Source organism: Maylandia zebra, linkage group LG17 (genome assembly GCF_041146795.1).
Source record: "Maylandia zebra isolate NMK-2024a linkage group LG17, Mzebra_GT3a, whole genome shotgun sequence".
Classification (NCBI taxonomy): Eukaryota; Metazoa; Chordata; class Actinopteri; order Cichliformes; family Cichlidae; genus Maylandia; species Maylandia zebra.
The window spans coordinates 13,355,831-13,373,550 of NC_135183.1; positions in this window are offsets into that span (position 1 = coordinate 13,355,831).

A 17,720-nucleotide genomic window follows, 5' to 3' on the forward strand; every position below is an offset into this window, starting at 1 on the left:
GCCTCACCTCTGTCAATGCGCCCCAGAGTGGCTGTGGCTGCAATGTAGCTTGCCATCACCAGTGTGTGAATGTGTGTGTGTGAATGGGTGGATGATTGTGTATAGTGTAAAGCACTTTGGGGTCCTTAGGACCAAGTAAAGCGCTATACAAATACAGACCATTTACCATCCAAGTGACTTCTTCAGGCTACGTCCACACTAATGCGTTTTCGTTTGAAAATGCATTGTTTTCGCTCCTTTTTGGCCTCCCGTCCACACTGAGACGACGTTTTCGCTCATGGAAAATGCAGCATTTTGAAAACGCATACATTTGAAAACGGTGCTTTCGCGTCGCAGTGACAGTGAAAACTGAGTCTTTCTAAAACAATGACGCATGTTAGTCATATGATGCAGACATGTGACCAATTAACTAAGATACCAGAGGGCATTATACAGCAGTTTTTTGTTTGCTCTCAATTTTGACAGCCCTATTAAAGATTAATATCAGTCTGTACATGCTCCAGATAGCTTTTCTTCAAATTCTTTAACTCTCACTCGCTTTTTCAACTTTGTACTTTTGTGTTACTCGCAGCAACAACTCCACCTCATTGTTAGTCCATTTAAAAAACTCGGTGCTTTCCTCAACATTTTTCAGCGACATTTCAAAGAGCCGGAAAGTAAATAAGAAGCAGTCAGAAATGAGGCAGGTCGAATCTTCTTGCATTTCACGCATGCGCAATACTGGAACGTAAGCATTTTCGGCTGTTTCAATGTGGACGCGCAACTCTGTGAAAATGACTTAAAACACTAGTGATAGGTTTGTAGCTTAAACCTATTCGCTGAAACGTTGAAGACGATTTAATTACACAGCAAAGCAAGACACAAGTAGGCAAACTTCTTGGTGTTACTCATGCATGAGGGAGGCCTGCCTGGAGCCAAGTGTCGTTCCACCCACTTGACCTCCGTCAGACTCTCGTCCGCTCCCCAGTAACATTGCTCTTTTATTGAGGTTACATGAATATACATAGGTTCATTAACAAATGATGTCTACATACGCACAAAGACTACCTTGCCTGTGCATTGTGTGTGTGTGTGTGTGTGTGTGTGTGTGTGTGTGTGTGTGTGTGTGTGTGTGTGTGTGTGTGTGGGGTCAGAGTGTGACCCCATGAAGACTCCCCAAAGCTGGTGCCAGGAGTCAGTCCATCTAAACAAAAGGCTCTTACACTCAAACAGATATACGTGTGTTTGCTATACCATATATCAACAAGAGAAGATACGACCTCTCCTAGGAGGTGTGTGATCTATGCCAGAACAGTCTATAGAGCAGTGAAAGCACCCCCCTCTTCATGCTACACAGAGTTGTTACAGACCTCCTAGGATGAGACATTCTTTCAATCTACAACTGATTATCTACTTCTAAGCATATGTGAGTAAATATTTCTAAGCATAAATGACAATGAACAATACAAATCTAACAGCTAGTGTGGACGCGGAGCGTTTTCCAATGAAAACGCTGTTTTCAAATCTATCCGGGCTAGTGTGGATGTACCCTCAGTCTCAGATGACTGCCGGTTTCCCCAACCTTAGTTCATTTGCATACTGACTGAAACTAGGAAACTAGGACCACTGAATGAACAACGGGCTGGGAGGTCAGTTCCTTGATCATTAGTATGCAAATTATCATGACTATTGATCAACATCCACTGATCAGAGCTCATTGATCAGCAACCACTGATCAATGGCCATGAGTACCATTCACATAGAGTTGGGGAATGGCTGCAATCACAGCAATATAAGATGGTGAAAGATGTATCCTTAGGCCCCTTCCTCGATTCAAATATGGTCTTTCCCGTTTCACGAAAATGGCCTCCTTGTCTCCCCGCTCAGACCAGCCGTCAGAACAGTTGAAACATATTTTTTCTAAACACAGCATCTCTGTGCCTTTTAAACCCCAAAACACACTGCGCCGAAAATTGGTCCACCCCAAGGATCGGGTCCCCCAACATAAACAGAGTACTATAGCGTACGCTGTTAAGTGTCAGGAGGATTGCCAGGATTTATACATCGGGAAAACCAAACAACCTCTGGTGAAGGGGATGGCACAACATTGAAGAGCTACCTCGTGAGCTCAGGACTCGGAAGTCTATTCACACCTACAGGCCAGTGGACACTCTTTCAATGATGAGGATGTACACATCCTGGACAGAGAAGCATGCTGGTTTGAGCGGGCAGTCAAGGAGGCCAGACCATCTGGTGCAACACTCCATCACTCTCCTTCTTGGTTCTGTGTGCTTTCACTGTTGAACAAATCCCCCAAAGAAACACCAGCAAAGAGATGTGTGTGCTACTCAAACTGTGGAGACACATTAAAGTTTTAGCAATTTTCCAGTTGTTAAGGTAATGATGGACAGTTATTTCTCTTTACTTAGCTTACTGGTTCTTGCCATAATATGAATTCTAACAGTTGTCAAATAGGGCTGTCAGCTGTGTACCAACCTGACTTTTGCACAACCCAACTGATGGTCCCAACCCCATTAGTGCCTCTGTCAGTGCGCCCCAGGGCAGCTGTGGCTACAATGTAGCTTGCCATCGCCAGTGTGTGAATGTGTGTGTGAATGGGTGAATGACTGAATGTAGTGTGAAGCGCTTTGGGGTCCTTACGGACTAGAAAAGCGCTATACAAATGCAGGCCATTTACCATTTACCATTAAGAAGGCAAGAAATTCAACAAATGGACCCTGACAAGGAACACCTGTGAAGTGAAAACCATTTCAGGTGACTATGCCATGATGCTCACTGAGAAAAGGCCAAAGGTTTAAAGTGCTGTCAATCAAACAAAGGGTGGCTACTTTGAGGAATCTAAAATATAAGACATATTTAGAGTTATTTATCCATTTCTTCTTTGCTACACAATTGCATCTATCTTGAGTCAAATATTTGATGTCTTCAGTATTTATCTACAATGTAGAAAGTAGCAAAAATACAGGAAAAGCATTACGTTTGAATGCAATAATAAATCTGGTACTTACACACTTCAACAAAATGAAAAAAGGAACAACCATAGTAATAGAGGACTCATCAGGGAAGCGTTTCCATAAACGGTATAAATAATGTTTTCAGAAAGTTTTATGTGAGCTGATACAAATCTGACCATGTCCCAAATACAGAAGATATTCACAAATTCATCAGTAGTATAGATCCACCTCATTTACTGCAAGAACAAACTAGGATGTTTGATAAGCCGATATCTCCAGAAGATCTATTTTGCGCTCTTTATCAAATCTCAAATAACAGAGCACCTGGGCCAGATGGCCTCCCTGCTGAGTTCTACAAACATTTATAAACAACTATTTCCCCCTTATTTATAAGAAAGGTCGAAGAATTTATGAGTAGCTCCAGATTTCCTCCTCTTGTGAATACTCCAATGATCACCCTACTATTAAAACAAAATACAGATCCCACTAACAGCTAATTACAGACTGCTTTCTCTCATAAATACAGACAATAAAATTATAAGCAACATGCTGCATCCCACCTATGTCAGCACTCATCCACCCTGACCAGGTTTTCTTAAAGGCAGACATACAGCTATCAACATTCGTGAATTATTCAACTTAATGAAGCTTTCGCAATGTCAAAAAAGTAAAACTATAATCATATCACTTAATGCAGAAAAAGCAAGGTATTTTTGTTTGCACTACTCATGTATCTTTCACAAAATATATGAATACATTTGCTATATTTTGTAACTTTCCACCTAATTTTATTATTATATCTAAATATATATTCTCATAACACTAACTGTTATTTTTAATCATAAACTAGCAAAAACGTTTAGTTAATACAAGTATTACAAATACTATCTTCTTATGGCAATAATAGTGTAGGACCAATGACCCACTAAGAACAAGCAATGTAGGTATATGATTTTTGTAAGCGACCTGCTGGATGTTTTTTTGCTTGGAAAAGTCCGCTCTCCATCCGCTCTCCTTGCATAAGCGATGAATAGAGAACTGTAAGTGCCTACATCAATAAGGCATGTACAAATATTTTATAAAAAATCTAAATCGTATATATTTGTACATTTGGCAGGTCAACTGAGCCTTAAATGGATGTAAGATTAGAATGGTGTGGTACAATAACATTTTACAGCAGCACATGTTCTCTATTTGCTTGCAAGTAAACCTAAATTAATATTAACACAAGGGATCTTATTTCAATTTATATTAATTACTCTAATTAACCATTATGATTGTTATTATTATTAAATAATTAATAAAACTCAGAAAGTTGAGTGACTTTGTCTTCAAAAAGAAAAAAAAAGCCCATTTCATTTTTATTTATTGAATTATTTATTGTCATTCATCCATGTCAGTCATGTGAGGTAAGCACTGATGATGAGTACACCAATAAGTTTGTCTTTTATTTGTTGTGCTGAAAGAGCCTGTTTTTTAAATGTAAGGAGGAAAAAGTCAAGTTAGTGTTAAAATGTTGAAAAAAGTACCTGTGCAATCTTTGGAATACAGATAGTGGTTGAAATGACTAAATTATATTTGGTGTATCTAACTTTTTTCCAAATTAGCTCATATAAAATAAGAAAGAACCTTACACTATACAAATTTAGCACAATTTACAGACAATTATATTGTGTATTTCTACTGTGCTGAGAGATTTCCTTCAAATAAAAAGTATAAAGGGCAGTAAAAAGTTATTCATGTAAAACCTGAAAGATCAACACCGGAATGTACCTGAAAATAAATGTCCGTTTTCTTTCTTCAGTTTCATGACATACAATACATTGTGTATTTTGGTTTAATAGCATGTGTGTTTGTATTATTGCTGTAGATTTTATATGTTTTATATATTTTAAAGTTTTAAAGTTGATCTACAGCATTACATCTTATTTTATAATGATGTTATGTGTTAGTATCACACTATTTGTGTTTAAACACATGGTGTGAACTAACGCTATGGTTACGTTATATATTGAGCATATGCCCCAATAATACAAAGAAGAAGAAACTGATATATCTATTAAGAATTATGTCACTGTTTAAGTATAAGAGCCCTTTGCTTAGGTGGACCGCTGGACTCCTAGCACTAGCTTTGGGGAGTCGTTCACAGGGTCACATCTTGACCCACATTCACACACACACACACACACACATACATACACACACAGAGACTGATACTCTTTGTTCACATGTATGCCTGTGTAAGATGTCATATGTTAATGAACCTATGCATATTCATGTAACCACAATAAAAGGCAGTGCTACAGGGGAGCTGACCGAGAGTGACTGGGGTTCGAGTGGCAGGAACAGCGCTTGTCTCAGTCGTCTCCCTCATGCACGAGATCACACAGAGAGTTCTCCCTGCTTTTGCTAGCTGCAGTAAATTGCCTCGGCTGTTCCAGCAATAGCTTTGTGCCAACATAAACCTAACAGCCATCTCCCTGTACAACTCCTCCATCTAACACACTGTAAACACTACAATAGTTACACCCTTTTTACACACGTTCTTTTCTACTCTGTAATATTCTTGTCAATTTTCTTGATATTTATTTATAATCCCCTCTGTTAATCCTTGATATTTATAATTGAGTGATCTGGATATATTAGTGCTATTTCTTAAATGTGTAAAATCTGTAACATGATGTATTGTTTGGAGTTTAGTCTGTTACTGTTACTATTTTTACCATTTCTTCTTGGAGCAACTGTGACCCACATAATGTCCTGAGGGATTAATAAAGTATTCTGATTATGATTGTGATTGTTTCAGAATACATGACATGCCATTATCCAATGACACATCTGCTTACCTGTATCTTTTGCTCGTTTCTCCTCCTCTTCTTTTCTCTTTTTTCTAAACTGAGCACCTGGCTTTAAACTTTTCTTGTCCATCTTCCATTTGATTTTAATGTTGCACTCCAGTATGAACACCTATGCGCCAAACCACAACATAACCTAAAAAACCTACACCTTAGCTCACAGATTCACTTTGTGTAGGGTTTATTTCTGGGATTTCGGACAACCCAGAATTAAAATCATGAATACATAATGGGCTTGGATTTACAACATTATAAATGAAATGTGCTCTCTTTGGAAGCAGCAGGGCCCCCTCCCCTTTCGACAGGTTGTGTGTGAGACTTTAAATCATCAAACTGTAAATTTTAAATTGTTATTGATCCCTTTACCCCGAGTCCGAAAGTGTATATTTATTTTCTTACTCTTCTTATATTTATTGTTTGTTTACTTGCACTGCTGTAACTGGAGCCTCGTCGTCTCGTCTCTCTGGACTGTATGTAGCGGAGATGACAATAAAGTTTTTTTTTTGTTTTTTTTTGCCTGTCCCATTTGGTTCTTTAGCCATCAGAATTGTTGTCTGAAGACCAACAAGGATACCCAATGGATTTACTTTGCCAAATGGATCTTCGTGGCATTGCCGTATTGGTCCATTTGGTCGATCTTTGTTTTTATTATTTATTATATTTTATTTTCAGATGTTACAGATGGGACAGACATGAGTGAGGGATAGGAAAGGGAGAAAGAAAGAGGAAGGAAAGGAAAAACAGAAGGGGAGAGGGACAGTGAGAAAGGGGGGGAGAAAAAAAATAAGAATCTCCTGGATCACCTGTTGAGAGAAGAATAGAAAACAAGCAAAAAAACAAAAAAAAAACAAAGCAACATACTAAACACAACACCATCGCATTAATCTAGCTAAGTGTAAACAGCAGTAAATACTAAATATTCAATGTTGTTGTGCAGTACGCAGGACAGATGTGCTTCGAAGTAGTAGCCAAGAAAGGTGTAATTTAAGTCTATGAGCAGTGAACACCCGTGTGCATACCTGTGTGGATCAGCGTGCTTGTATTCCAAAGGTTTCTCCATGTAACGATCTGCTAGGGAGTGTGGGGGGGGGGGGGGGGGGGGGGGGGAGCCACAGCCCCGTCCTCCAGGGTATGAAGCAGGTATGGAGGAGATCAAAACTCCAGACATCCAGAGGCCCCCAGAACACAAGAGACCATAGAAGACCAACAGAGGGGCAGCCGCGCCACTGTCCCAGCAAGAGCTGAGGAGAGTCCCAGATGAGGGCTCACTCAGCTGCCGCGGAGCAGAAGCCAGGGGGAGTTGCAGTGACGCGCCCGTGAGCTCCGCCGGCAGCCTGAGTGACCGAGCCCCAGGCCGAGAGGCCGGGGGCACCCCACCTCCGAAGTGGCCCGAGCAAGCCCCAGGTTCCAGGCCTCGATAAGCGGCCGCCAAGGAGTGAGCCGGTGTGTACCTGGACGCCCACCCCCAGACACAAAGAACCACCAACGCACCGACACCTGAGGGAGTCCGCCACCGGCAGGGGAAGTGGTGGAGGGGTGGAGATAGGCCTCCAAACCTTGGAGGGCCTGAGGTGTCCCCAGAGAGGTGGTGTCTGATACCCAACCTGACATATAGACACAGACATACAGGCACACACAGACACAAACATCCATTCCCCCCCTCATGCTCTCATATGCACTCACTCCACACTCAACCAACGTGGAGACAGACATAAAGAGACGCTGTACACACGATCACACTCCCCAAGCGTACTCTACAAACCGGGTCTAGGTACCCTTGCCCCTGGAGGGGGGAACTGCACCCAGACCCAGGTGGTGTTACCCTTTTCCCTGCGGTGGGGAGAGGCAGACCGCCCCGACTCCGTAGCAGCAGGGAGGCCCCACACTCCAGACCGCAGTCGGACGGCCAACTCCTCCTAGCCCTCCCGCTCCAGCAGGCCGCAGAGAATGGGGGTGGGAGAAGACTCCAAACCTCCCTCCACCCGCTCATTGTAGTGTTGATGCATGTGTGTTCTAAGGTGCAATTAAAACCCAGGAGGGCATGGAGCTACCTGCCAAGAAGCAGCAGGTAAGCGCATAGTCCCTCCTGATAGCCCTCAATGTCTAAGTGTATTTAAAATTGAGAGGTGGGCAACAACGCCAGGGGTGAGGTGTACACCCTGATGGTAATATGGACTCCGTGATTGTGCCCACCCCCAAGATCCTATATGTATGTGTAATGAGAGTGTGAATAATGTGAATGTCTAAGTTGTGGGATAAAATTGAGGCAGAGGCAGCCAGAAGGGGACAGAGGGGGGGGTAGCCTCCTCTGCACCCTGGTGACATACCCCTACTCCAAGGTCCTGCATGTGTGGGTGGTTGTGGTGGAGCGGGAAGAGGGAGGAAGCTGGAGATGGGGAGGGAAGGAAGGGAGGGGCAGGTAACCCCTCCCTGGGGCCAGCTCCCCCGCTGACCCCAGTAGGCACTCCCACACTCCGCGACCCGCCAGGGAAAGAGGGCCCAGGCCCATCCAGACCGGGGCCCAGTGCAGCAGCGCCTCCCGGCCCCACAGAGCCCGGGACAGTTCACCCAACCCCACCACAGAGAAAACTGCACCCACCCCACCATCCACTCATCTTCCAGACTACATAAGACAGTAAACGCCCAGGCTGAGATCTTCCTCCACCTCTCCTGTGTCTCCCCCTCCTGCAGAGAGAGTCCCTGAAGAGAGGAAAGCTCCTGCAGATGTGACCATCTCCCCCACCAGTTGAAGAGCCCCCCAGGCGGCTCGACGCACCGGCGGCACCCTGCTCCAGGGCTGGGCCCCCATGCACCCACCCGCCCACAACCCCGGCAACACACCAACCAGGATCCAAGCCCCCGAGGCCCGGCCCGGGCCCCAGCCCGGAGACGGAGCGCCCCCACAACCTCACGCCCATCCCGGACCCACCCAGGGGCAGCCAGGCTACCAGGTCAGTAACCCACGTCCGTCAGCACAGACCCTCCCCTAGCCCCGCTGCACGCAGCCGCGAGGAAACAGTCACCTGAGAGCCAACAGAGCCCCCAACCGGACATGACCACTACCCCGGGTTGAGCCCCCCAAGGAAGATGCCTCCGGGGAACCCCCCGACGCCCTAAGCCTGTCCCTACCCCCACACCAATCACAACAGTGAAGGGGGGACCAAACTATGACCCCCCACCCCCACTAGGTGATGGAGCTGATAAAAGGAGCCCAGAGCAATTGATCTGATGTGGTGGCAGAGGCTGTATCAAGACTAATGTAATCTAATAGATAATTTCTATATTGGTTAGAATTAAGATTATTTTTATTTTTCCAGTTCATGAGGACTGTTTTCTTGTCTATGCATAGGGCAGTGAAAATCATATGGGCGATATTCTTTTCTGAAGTGACATTATCTAAGCTGCCCAACAAACACACTAAGGGGGAAATTGGAATGTTACATTTCAGACACTTTGATAAGTCTTCACATATCTCGCGCCAAAACTTTTGCACTGGTGGACAGAACCAAAGAGCGTGGATGTAATTGTCTGGTGTATTGCCTTGACAGTGTGAGCAGTTGTTGGAAGATGTAAAGCCCATCTTGAACATCCGATGACCTGTATAGTGCACTCTATGTAGTATTTTGTATTGTATTAATTGCAGACTGGGATTTTTAATTAATTTAAAGGTTTTTAAGCAAATCTGAGACCAGAAGTTTTGGTCTAAGCTGACTGATAAATCTGCTTCCCACTTTGCAATAGGAAGGGATATTGATTCATCTAATTTAGAAAGTGTTCTGTATATTTTAGATAATAATTTGGGGGATTTAAGAGTAAGAAAATGTGCCGCACTTAGTGGTGTTTGTAATTCAACTTGACTGAGGTTAAATTTCTTTTTTACTATGGATTTAATTTGTTGATATTCTAAAAATCTTGTCTTGTTAATCCCATATTGTGCAACTAGTCTGTCAAATGGAATAAATTCTGTTCCCTCTAATATATGTTCTAAGTATTTAATTCCTTTACAACTCCATTCTGGGAAATTAATCATATTATTGTTTTGTAATATGTCAGGGTTATTCCAGATAGGTGTACGTTTGCATGGGATTAATGAAGACTCCGTTATTTTTAGAAACTCCCACCATGCTGTCAGAGAAAAGCTGATGTTGATACTTTTAAAGCATTCATGTCTTTTGATGTTTGAGCTAATAAATGGTAGGTCTGAAATCTCTAGATCCTTGCATAGTGCCTGTTCAACATCTAGCCAGGGCTCAACTAAGAAGGTATGTTTTAACCATTCTGAGATGAACTGAAGCCTGTTGGCTAAGAAGTATTGGTAAAAATTAGGCAGATCTAATCCTCCTCTATCCTTGGTTCTTTGTAGCGTTTTTAAGCTGATACGCGGGGGTTTATCTTTCTAAAGGAATTTGGAAATATATGAATCCAGAGATCTGAACCAATCTTGTGATGGTTTGTTAGGGATCATCAAAAATAAGTAATTTATTTTTGGCAAGATCATCATTTTTATAGTGGCGACCCTTCCCATGAGTGATATGGGTAAAGATTTCCATCTAGTCAGATCGCCTTCTACTTTCTTTAGAAGTGGGATGTGGTTTAATTTAGTTAAGTCTGAAAGCTTAGGAGAGACATTAATACCTAAATATTTAATATTTCCGGATTGCAGTGGGGCAGAGGAAGAATTATGGAAGGAGCAGTTAATGGGGAGAACTGTAGATTTTGGCCAGTTAATTGAATAATCTGAAACTCTTGAAAACCAGTTTATTAAAGTAATTACCTCTGAGAGGTTGGTTTGTGTGTTTTGTAGAAAACGCAACACATCATCCGCATAGAGACTGATTTTATGTTCTATGTTCTTACATTTTATGCCCTTAATTGTTGTAGCCTGTCTAAATGCTGCTGCTAGAGGTTCGATAAAAATTGCAAAAAGTGAAGGGGAGAGTGGGCATCCCTGTCTGGTGCCCCTCAGGAGACAGAAGCTGGAGGATGTCTGGTCATTTGTTCTGATACGAGCTGTTGGGGAATTGTATAATATTCTTATCCAGTTTATGAAAGAGTTTCCAAAACCAAATTTGGGTAAAGTTGCGAATAAAAATTTCCAGTTAACTCTGTCAAATGCTTTTTCTGCATCTAGAGATAATATTATGGTTTCGATGTTTTTATCGTATGAGTAGTCTATTAAATTAAGTAATCTACGAGTGTTTGTTGAGGAGTGCCGACCTTTTATGAAACCAGTTTGGTCAGGATGAATTAAGAGGGGGGTCATTTTCTCTAATCTCTTTGAGAGAGCTTTGCAGATTATTTTAAGGTCTACATTTAAAAGAGAAATTGGACGATAGCTTGAGGGAAATAAAGGGTCTTTGCCTGGTTTTAGCAGGAGACTAATGTTGGCAGAATTCATATTTGGTGGTAGTCTGCCATTTTCCTCGATTTCCTGCAACATGCCGTGGAATACTGGTGCCAAAATTGTCCAGAATTCTTTGTAGAATTCTGCAGGGAAGCCGTCTGGACCTGGAGCCTTATTATTGGGCATACTTATCAGGGCTTCCTGGAGTTCACTTGGCGTCAGTGGCGAATCCAGTTCCATTGCTTGACTGTCTAGTAATTTTGGAAGAGTTACGTTGTCAAGAAACAGATCAATTTCATTTTTAGATGGGTTTATTTGTGGTGAGTATAAAGTTTCATAGAAATCCCTAAAAATGTTGTTTATTCTTCCAGGATCATATATTGTGTTCCCCGATAAATCTTTAGCAGCACATATAGTGGTTTTTTCTTTATTTATTTTTAGCTGGTTAGCTAGAAATCGACCTGATTTGTTACTGTGTTCAAAATTCTGCAAGCGTAGTCTTTGTATAAGGAATTGTGTTTTTTTATTAATAATTTCATTTAATTCTAGTTTTGTTTTGCATATTTTGTTCAATGTTTCCTGATCTTGGTTGCACGCGTAGGCTTCTTCTAGTGATTTGATGGTTTTTTCTAATTCCTGAATATTTTTGTTTTCTTCTTTCTTTTTGTGTGATGAGAAAGAAATTATTTTACCTCTCATCACAGCTTTACCTGCTTCCCATAGAACAGAAGCAGATATTCCGAGAGTGTCATTAAAGTCTAAATATGAAGTCCATTCCTTTTTAAAATATTTAATAAAGTCTTCATCTTTAAGTAGTGATATATTAAATCTCCAGTTTTTTCTTGGCGTAGTGTTATTCTTGTGTATTAGTGTTAAGGATACGGGAGCATGATCGCTGACAGCTATAGGATGAATCTCAGTGTCTGAAATGTCACACAGCAGTGAGCTGCTGACCAAAAAATAATCCAAACGAGAGTAAGAGTGATGAACATGCGAGAAAAAAGTATATTCCTTACTGGTGGGGTGAAGAGAGCGCCATGCATCGCAAAGACCAAAGTCGCTCATATACTGATTGATTATATTTGTGGACTGCCAATTGCGCTGAGTTCCTGTTGTGTTGAGCCTATCCATGTCTTCATTTAGTCCAAGGTTGAGGTCACCGCCAAGAATGAGTGTGCAATCAAGGTGTTCAGAGAGTGCACTAAAAAATCCGTGGAAGAATGAGGGTTCATCAACATTTGGACCATATATACTTACAATACATAGTTTTTTGTTCAATATTGATAGTTTAATAATTAGAAATCTACCCTCTGGATCTATAACTGTATCGAGTACTGTAAAATTAACATTCTTATGTATTAAAATTGCTACTCCCCGTTGTCTAGAATTATAACAGGCTGCAAACACGTTAGGAAACTCAGGTGTTTTAAGTTCGTTTAAACCTGTGACAGGTCTGTGAGTTTCTTGTAATAAAACAACATCTGCCTGTAGTTTTTTAAGCTGGTTAAATATCTTTAACCTCTTTCCTCTGGAGCCAGCTCCATTTACATTCCATGTGACAAACCTCAGCATGCCCATAATTGTGTGTGTATGTCTAATGATGTACGCTGGGTGTTTCGTTTAGACAGATGGAGAGGATGTGGAAACATCACTTGTTTGTAAATAGAAAGAGAAAAAGAAGTGTGGTGAGAGGCTCCATAAGTCTGACTATGTGTGTGAATATTCACTAATATGAACAAGCGTGGCTTGCTTATGTGTCCTGCAAGTCTGTGCGTGCTGTGAGGCTGTTGTGAATGTGCCGCCGTTGAGCTGATGTGTTTGCGTGATCGTGGTGTGAAAATATGGAGAAATAGAGGGTGTTGTTTGTAGGTGAGTGGGGAAGTGGGTGATCACAGCAGTGAAAGACAAGAGAAAGAAAGAAACCACATGAACTGTGAGCAACATCAAAAAAAGAAACAAAACGGAAACATTCCAATTAAAGCAATGACGGAGGGTGACGGTGTTATATCTGCTATGACATCATACTGATATTACTAGGTTAAACTCATGTTAAAGGAGAGAGTGTGAATGAATAAGAAAAGAGTGTAGCGGGTTCTTATCTGGAGTGCAGTCAATATAACCACGGTGTGGTGCCGGGGTCGCGGTAGAGCTGTCCGTCCACGTAGAGCCGGTCCACGGCGATGACAGCACGGGAGCCTTTCTGGATAAAGCTACGTCGAACTGGGAACAGGACCTTGCGTCGTTCCAGGATCTCTTTGGGGAACTGGTCGTTCACGCTGAAGTCCGTTCCTTTCAGCTCTCTGCCGCGACTCTTCACCTGTTCCTTTTGTTTGAATTGACCGAATTTGGCCACAATAGGCCGTGGTCTCCCGGTCCGCGACCGCACGCCCCCCAAGCGATGCACTCTATCGAAATCGATGTTCTTTACGATGTCCTCCGGCAGCTTCAGGTGGATTTTAATGAAGCTTTTCACCGTTGCCTCCGCGTCCTCTCCGGCAGATTCTGGAATACCAGAAAACACAAGATTATCTCTCATGCTACGGGCTTGTAGATCGATAACGGATTCTTTTATTTTTTTATTTTCAATGTTTAGCTGGGTCACGTTATCGGTGAGAGATTTAACCGACTCCCGTAGCGTGGCATTTTCAGCGGCAAGCGATTCCACCTGCTGCTGGCTGAATTCCAGGGATTCTCTCAGAGATTTAAATTCCCGGTGTAAAATCTCCACCAGGGCCAGCCTCGCATCGAAACTGGACAATCGCTTGTCGATTGACTCCAGGATGTCTGCGATGTCATTGCCGGCAGGCGATGTTGTACCGGGGGAGTCTGCCGGGCGATATCTCTTCGATGACGGCGTCTCAGTTTTGGTCGGGGAGGATGTACTGTGGGCCTTCTTCATTACTAAATCTTGAAAACAGCGGTCGATGTAATCTTGGAGAGCGTCTAAACTCTCCCCGTTGTCATCCAGGGTGTTAAAGGTGATAGGACAGATGATGTTAGTTATATGACAATTGATTAGTATATTTGGTAATACTGAAGCTTGAAAAACCTTTGTTAAACTCTATGCTACCATTTGCTTTTTTTTCTCCGCCAAAATCTTCGGCGTCTGACGTCACCTACAACATGGGTCGCTTACCTTGTCCGTCACTTCCGTCACTTACCTGCGTCCCCTATTCATTCATTTTAGACTTTTGATCCCTTTACCCCGAGTCCGAAAGTGTATATTTATTTTCTTACTCTTCTTATATTTATTGTTTGTTTACTTGCACTGCTGTAACTGGAGCCTCGTCGTCTCGTCTCTCTGGACTGTATGTAGCGGAGATGACAATAAAGTTTACTTTGACTTCAGCAGCGAGCAGGCGTACCGAGGGCTCTCGTGCTCACTTTTCACATATAGAATTTAGAAAAAACATCGGTGCAAATTCTAAGTCTGTATCATAATGTCTGCTGTTTTCGTGTTCGTTGCTTTGCTTTTATTTTGTTTTATTTTGCAAGTTGGTTACTAGATGCCGCTCCTGCCAGCCGAGAATACCCCGCCGCCCTGCCCTCTCCTCCCTGTGCCGCAAACAGCAGGCGCACCTCGCAAATGGAGAGTGCCTTTACTCCCATCAAATGGGTGATAGAAAGCCAATCGGTGCCTATGCCATTCCCAAAATGCGCTGGCATGACATCAGGGCAGCATCAGTACAACCAATTTATGTTTTTGCAGATGCCCGTGATGCCGCTCCCCACCACGATGCCGATTATTATTTATCTAAACACAACAAGTTGCAGATTTTCAACACGTTCTTACGGTGGCCCCTAGAGACAAAGCACTTACAAACTCCAAAACACTTGCAAAATCCAAAACACTTGCAAAATCCAAAACACATGCAAACTCCAAAACACTTGCAAAATCCAAAACACATGCAAACTCCAAAACACTTGCAAACCCCAAAACACATGCAAATTCCAAAACACAACGGAAGTGCTCCAGGACGCTAGGGGCAGCGTTGAGCTTTTGTTACCTAGTAACTACACAAGCCAGGAAGTACCAATGACCGGATTTGGAGTGTATCCCAATTCAGGGTCTGCAGCCTTAAAGGCCGCATTTCAAGGCCAATTACGTCACAGCGAGACAACGAAGGCTGTCCCAATTCAAAGGCTGCTCGAAATGCGGCCCTCAAATGCGTCCTTAATTTCCCTGAATTTTAAGGATGGGTCGGTGTAGCCTTCATGGCCCAACATATCCCAGATTCCATAGCGCGGCGGTGGTGTGGATAATTTTGCCGAAAAAACGGCAGAAGAGTAAACTTTCAGAAGTAAGTACTGAATATTATGTCACTTATTTATGCGCAAATGTTTTTATAATGAAGAACATTAAAACATTACTGTTGGCCACATGTCGGCAAAGTTATGTGACATTAGCGACGTTTGTACTAACTTGGTTTTAAAGCCTTTACTTCAAAATATACGCCGTTCAACAGTTGACTTTAAACATACAGAGAATGTGATGATTTTATGTATAATTAAAGTCAGTCATATATCCACAAACACAACAAGCTGAAAGTCAGTGATGCTGCTCGGTTTGCAGTCCTGAATATCACGGCACAAGCAGGATTCACTGCGCTGTTAATGTTAGCTGTGTTATATTGCTGCCTCTGTTCAGTGGTGTCGAGCCAAACGGACTTTAACGTGTGTTTGAACGAGCTGACGGTTCACTCGTTAAGCTGAAAGAAAGATGCTTTAATCACAGGAGTCACACATGTGTCCACTGAACCATCTGGGAACTCTTCTTGTTTTGTAATAACACAATCCTCCTTCTTTTGTGCTGTTTTGTAGCAGTGTATACACCTGAGACTGTCACCTGTCTGTCTGTCCTGCACTCTCTCTCTTTTTCTTTCTCTCTGATTGTGTAATAAAAGTATGAACATTCATTTAGAAGTTACACTTGTGTTTGAATCTTGCAGCTTATCACACATTTGATTTCCATGTGTGACAACTGCAAGTGGCCAGAGTGAGGACAGACTGAGGGACCCACTGCTGCACGTCATCTGTGAGGCTTTGCACCCCTGATGATCCACCAGGACAAACTCAGCAGTGTGTGAGGAAGAGGAGGAGGAAGAGCCAGCAGCAGCTGACAGATGGAGAGAATAGACTGTTCCCTGTTTGTGAAGGACTGCTAGGAAAGTTTAACATAACTGTCTGTGCTGAATCAGTCTTATTAGGTAATGTTCAAATAATTGTATCATTCCAGTGTTTTCAGTGTGGGAGAAAGTACTCAGGGCCTTCAAGTTACACACTATGAAAGGCAGCAACAAGTTTAATATTCAGAAACCTAAAGTATGTATCAGCAGCAGAATGGAGCTAAAAATAAATGTTTGTTCCAGTTCTATGAAGCTTTGAGTATTTTGGATTAGTAGTACTGCTATGTTTGTTGCATCATATTGCTGTAATTGTTTATATCCTTTATATATTCTGAGGTAAGTTGATCTATAGTGTTACATCATATTCTGTAAGGATGTTATGTGTATGTATACTTTCTGCCCAGTTTGACCCATTTAGCAGAAGCCAGCCTGTTTAAGGCTCTGATATCTATTCTGTATGACTTAAAGCAGTTATGACATGGTCTGATTTTCTCACCCAATAAAGGAATATTTCATATATCAGTCTACTCTTCATTTTATCAGAAACAGTTATCACAGCTTGTACATTTTCTTTTTATAAATATATGTAAGCAATGAGCCAAATTTAGTAATGCCAACACACTGAAGGAACAACATTTGTCTCTTATATATGATACACCTATATATGCACTGTCAAAGATACTTGTCTTTGAGTGAAGATTTAAGGTGATAAGACATATAAATAACTGCAACTTGAATCTGTACTGAAGCTCAGTATTTGACACAGAGTTCATGTTCACTGCTGTAATAGCTAATAATGATTAATATAATAACTATAATATTGGCCATATTATATTTACATTACCAAAGTGATATGACTTTAGTCTCATGAACAACATCAGCTAATTGTTATTTACTAACTAATCTTAAATGACTGTTCAGTACAGAAATGAAGCCCAAAAATCATGTTTTACTGTCCTGTGGTCTCAGCCTCAGATACTTATCAAATCACACAAAGCTCTTGTAGAAACAAACAAACAAATGAACAAAATATGTTCTCCTTCATTTCTGTCAAACAAAGTTGTATGACAAGTTTCCAGCGGTTCGTATTATGGTTGCTAGGCAACCTGGGAAGCGCGACGGAGACTAGACCGTCCCATACAGACAAACTTGCCGTTTATTTTGCAAATCGAGCTCAACACTGCCCCTAGTGTCCTGGAGCACTTCCGTTGTGTTTTGAATTTTGCAAGTGTTTTGGACTTTGTACGTGTTTTGGATTTTGTACATGTTTTGGAGTTTGCAAGTGTTTTGGAGTTTGTACGTGTTTTGGAGTTTGCAAGTGTTTTGGAGTTTGTACGTGCTTTGTCTCTAGGGGCCACCGTACGTTCTCACTCCCTAAGCGTAATATTTTACGCTAGGTGATTTTACACCACACGTTTTGTTTTTGTTTTGTTAAAAGCAC